This window comes from Mastomys coucha, unplaced genomic scaffold (genome assembly GCF_008632895.1).
Source record: "Mastomys coucha isolate ucsf_1 unplaced genomic scaffold, UCSF_Mcou_1 pScaffold4, whole genome shotgun sequence".
NCBI lineage: Eukaryota > Metazoa > Chordata > Mammalia > Rodentia > Muridae > Mastomys > Mastomys coucha.
The window spans coordinates 32,724,408-32,729,681 of record NW_022196910.1 but is presented as its reverse complement, the minus strand read 5'-3'; the positions used below and the strand labels follow the sequence as shown (position 1 = coordinate 32,729,681).

The following is a 5,274-nucleotide window of genomic DNA, read 5'->3' as shown; positions in this document are numbered from 1 at the left end:
AATAAACCCTTTCCTCCCCAACTTGCTTCTTGGTCATGATGTTGTGCAGGAATAGAAACCCTGGCTAATACATCTTTGTATATATTTGTATGCGTGTATGTATGTGTGTGTTTCTGTGTGTATGTGTGTGCCTGTATCTGTGTCTGCGTGTAGGTATATATGTGTGTCTATGACTGTATATGTATGTGTACATATGTGTGTATGTATGACTATGTCTGTGTGTATGTCTATGTGTGTCTATAAGTGTGTATAACTATGTCTGTGTGTATGTATGCATGTGTCAGTGTCTATGTGTTTCTGTGCATGTGTGTTTTAAAGGCTTCACCATTTCTTTTTCATTCATGCTGGCGTGTGTAAAGATCTCTTTGGATCTGGAGTTTGCTGTCCTGAGAGTGTCTATGGTTTCCCATGCTTAGAGCTGGAGGTAGAGTGGTGCTTGAGAGATACCAACATTCTAGGCTGAAAATTCTGAAAGGGAAAGAGGAGCCCAAGTTGTGGAAGACTCATGTGTGCAAAGTGCAGCAGGACAACTCTGCCTATGCTTTTCTCCCTTCATGTCTGTGCTGCCAGACTTCACACCCTGTGTCTGTGGGTTTGCTCTGACCTGAACACCTGGTCTCTGCTGTTGCTGTATTTAACACAGGAAAAGGCCCTAGAACACTTTGGATTTTCAGCATGTGGACAGAGGTGTTTGAATCATGGGCCTTTCAGCACAGCTGTTCCAAGTTAGGCTAAATCGTGTGTATCTTATCTCCCCTGGCCTGTCCCCACTTCCAGCTCTCCATCCTGCAAACCAAGCTACATCAATGGATTCGTGCCAAGCATTCTCTATTTACTTCTCACAGTGCTGGATAGTTTTCTGAGGGTGGGTCTGTTTTTTTTTTTTTTTTTTTTGGTTTGTTTTTGTTTTTGAGGGCCTTAATGTCCTTTTAAATTAGGTTCCACATATATCCATGAGAAAGTCATCAGTTTGGGCATGTCGGTATGCATCTGTAGAACTTTCAGTGTTGGTAACAGCTGTCCCCTGCTTCTATACTTATTAGTCATTAAAAGTAGCATTTAGAGAAGCTATCGTCAAGTGAGATAGATACTTGACGTGTGTGGAGTGAAGCAAGAATGTAGGAAATCACACATTGCTTTATGATCACAGCATACATCTGGTGGACTACTTGAGCACGGAGGGCAAGAAGGAACTAAGGTATTATGCCCAGGTCATTTCCAGCTGACAACTAGCAGGCTTCTCCTTTTATACAAAGGACCAATTGCAGGGTCAGGAGTCGTGCTTTCGTAACAACCTGTGATGGAAGATTGTGTGCCATCTGAGCTGCTGGGAAATGATGATACTGACTTAGGGGTTGACTGAGTCTAAGCCAGCATCCTTCCTACCTGTATGTAGGGCATGAAAGAATGCATATAGAAACTCTGACTAATTTTTTCATGACTGAGGTTTTGTTTTTTTGATTTGACTTGTTTTGTTTTTGATGTAGCATTTTTCAAAATCTGAAGAATCAGTGCATCTCTATAGTGTAAGGCATTACACCTAGAGTTTAGGTTGTGTGAGGATGTGACTCAGACTAGGATTTAAGTACCCTTCAGTAATTTATCATTGTACCCTTAATAAAATGCATAACTGCAAGTTAAACTGTGACTCTTTCTTGCGTTTGCCTAGGAAATCATAAACCCTCCAGTCTGTGAAATTTAGTGTCCCATTTAATATTATTATGATGGCAATAAATACTTAGGGCAATTAAATTTCTTAAACATATGCATCTGATGAATTGACTTTCTTCTGGATCTTGGCCTATTGTTTATAAGAATGTCTCAGTGGCCTTAGATTATCAAATGTTTTAGTCTGTTGCAGAAAATTGTAACTATGTATTTACTTCAGGAGGATTTTGTCATTTGCATAGAGGGTTGGTAATGTTTCTTTTCAGTAGACTCTAGCTTTGTGTTAATCCATATAAGCTTTGTGCTAATCTATAAAGCCTTTGTAGGCGCAACCACTGACTTCACCACTGCTTCCCTGAGGTAATTGGATCTTCATTTCTGAAAGAAAAGCCATCAGAAAGATTGACTTGCCTTTAGCATGTAATGTAACTGCCCAGTACTATACTGTTCTACCATAGCCCTATATCTTGTTACCTGTTTGCTGAACAATTATACTATTATTATAATTGTTATTATCATTATATTATTGTTCTGTATTAGAGAGATTAACAAAAGTCTTGATCACCAAATGTGACTGATTGGATATGCTACAGACTCATTAAATACATTCATTCAAGCAGAGGTCAGAAATGAATGGTTTGAAGTTGTTGAGCTGTCTCAGCAGGGAAGGCCACTTCCTGCCAAGTCTGCTGACCTGAGCTCTGTATAAAGTAAGGGGATGACTGCTCCAAGGTATGATTGCATGGAGGATTTTGTTGTCCATATGATGGAGAGTATAGTCAGATGTATTTGGAAGAGTCCAGTATAGGGAGAGAAAGTAGTATACTAAATATGGCCAATAGACTGAAACCGGCTTTGATAGCAGGGGGAAGAGAGGAAGAGAGCAAGAGAAAGAGAAGATAGAGGGAGCAAAGAAGAGAGAGAGGAGAGAGGGGGGAGGAAGAATTTGAGAGAGAAAAACAGAGACAGAGAGACAGAGAGGACCAAGATGATGAAGAGAGGGCACATGGATGAACTGTCAGGGCCCTATAAGAATGAGAAGCTGGGGGAAGGGAAGCCCATGAGCTGGAAAACTTCAAGGTAGGGGTTGGGGTGAGTAGAGTTCAGAGTAGTCAGGATGCCAGTATGGGTGTCTGTAATAGGAACTTGAAATTTTCTGCCAGCTCTTGGAGGCCCACGTGCACTTTTGGATGCTAGTAGGCACCACAGTTAGCCATTTGTTCTGGATTACCAGGACTGGACATAGTAGAAGCTTAGAACTGATTCCTGCAGATAGTCCTCTGATCACCACAGGTGCTTCTGGGTAGACAGGAGACCCTCGAAACTAAAACAGCAGCAGCAGCAGCAGCAGCAACAGCAACAGGAACAGCAACAGCAACAACAGCAGCAGCAACAACAACAACAACAACAACAACAACAACAACCAACTGTTGTTCATTGGATAATTAGATGTGGACTTACCTGCAAGTGCATTTGTGTGTCATTCCACAACAATAATTTTGTTTTCTACTTGAGAGAAAAACTGACCAGATTGAAAATTACTACTTTGTATTTTAAGCAGTTTCCAAGATGCTTTGATTAGCATGTTTGAGTCATGGGGTGATACATCCCCCAACCTCTCCTATCTACTTAAAGTGTCACAGCAAACTAGGCTGGTGGCATTTAACTTCTCAGCTGTGGGAAGTGGGCTTACTTTATAGATCGACACCCTTGAGAGCAGAGAATCCCTTAACTGTGCAGAGTTGTTTGATCTGGTATGTTAGCTTTTGAGCCTCAAGAGTTAATCCCAGTTAAAAATCAATAAAATAAGAAATACAGTCCTCACAGTAAACAAATGTCAAGAGTTCCGTAGCTGCCCTTAGTTACTCTTACTCTTAGTTCTGCCAGAATACAAAACATTTCATTCCTTGGAGAAAGTCCTCTTGACTGGACTATAGACAGAGGGAGTAACTAACATCATGGCAGGAGGTGAGACAATTCTGACATCTGTGAGATGTAATTACTTAACTTGCACTTGCCCCATTGTATTCTCCTATTAGGAATAAATGCATCTAATATTCCTACCTGAACCAAAAGCTGAGCCAAATAATGTATTTTCTCAAGACAACTCTGGGATTTTACAAGTATTTCTAGTCTTTGCTAAGTGTTAGTGAGCTCTCTACTTATTGGTACAGACCGAAATGTTGGGAAAGGGGGAGCAAAGTATAAAGTATAAAGAAAAGAACAGGTTCATTAGGAATTAGTTTAAGACTCCTCCCATGTTTGTTTGCCCACTTTCCCTCCTTCTCTCCCTCCCTCCTTCTGTCCCTTCCTTCCCTTCCTCCTTCCTGCCTTCCCTCTCTCCTTCTATTCTATTCTCCTTCCTTCCATCCCTTCCTCCCTCCCTCCATTCCTCCATTCCTCTCTCCCTCCCTCCCCTTTCCTCCTCTCAATTTCTTTCTCCCTCCCTTCTTCCCTCCTTCTCTTCCTTCCTCCTCCCCTCCCTTCCTCCCTCCCTCTTTCCTTTGTCCCCCTTCCTCTCTTCCTCTCTCCCTCTTCTCTCCCCACCTTCCCCTTCTCCTTTTTTCTTCCTTTTCGTGTCTTTTTTCTTTTCCTTTTCTTTCTTTGAGACAAGATCTCATATAAACCAAGTGACTCTGAATTCATAATTCTCCTGCTTCCACCTCTCACATGTTCTTCTATGCAGGACTTCGTGTGTGCTATACATACTTTCTTGCCAATTGAGCTGTGTCCCCAGTACCTTAATTTTTAATTTAAAAACTTGAAAGGTTGCAGTGTGTGTGTGTGTGTGTATGTGTGTGTGCATAGTCAATAGTTTTTCTTCTTATAATTTATATACTGTGCTGTTGTTTCAATGGGAAAATTGAGCTCAAGTGAAAATTTATATGTTGTGTGGCTACCTCTGAACTTTCTCCTGCCCCCCTTCTCCTCACAGTTATTCCTGGGTTAGTTATATTGGTTGTCACCAGGGACAGCCAGCTTCTATGTCTTTCTGGCAGCTTTAGAGTCTTGTTTCAAATTATGTACAGGCAGCAGCTTGGCAGTGATTTGTTACTGTTCAACCCAATGTTATTTTGATTGTGTTGCAGTTCATGATAAAATATCTGTTGATTTGTGATAAATAATTAACATCTTTAGGACTGTTGGAGTCTCCTAGGTGGTGGCTTTATGTCTTGAGAACTAAAGAACACTTGTCTAGCCTGTAATTTATCCTCAGCAAAAATGAGCAAGGATATTTCTTTAGCTAGGATATTAATGCTTAAGCCCTAAAGTGTCCCCAAGAGAGCCCCCCCCCCCATTTTCTTAAAGCAGAGGTAATTTTTTCTCCCCTGGCAGAGATGAGAATTCTAGGAAAATATTTTCTGGATCAGGATAAGAAGTATCCATGCTCCCCCACTTTCTGGTATAAAATTTGTAAGTGTATGTTTTAAAATTTTAGATACTGATTAAAATGGCTATTGCCCTGCCAATTGTTAAGAATAGCCTTTTTGGTGCTCGCTTCAGCAGCACATATACTAAAACTGGAATGATACAGAAAAGATTAGCATGGCCCCTGCGCAAGGATGACACACAAATTCGTGAAGCATTCCATATTTAAAAAAAAAA

The 5,274-nt window shown here is 40.9% G+C and overlaps 1 protein-coding gene and 1 non-coding gene across 3 annotated transcripts in view; both read left to right on the top strand.

Annotated features, from left to right (window-relative positions):
• Tmtc2 (transmembrane O-mannosyltransferase targeting cadherins 2) overlaps nt 1-5,274 on the top strand; it is a 405,577-nt gene that overhangs the window by 79,393 nt on the left and 320,910 nt on the right. The gene's annotated exons all lie outside the window — the stretch shown is intronic.
• LOC116076655 lies at nt 5,160-5,266 on the top strand. The gene has a single exon (XR_004113054.1). It is a non-coding gene; the product is annotated as a U6 spliceosomal RNA (small nuclear RNA).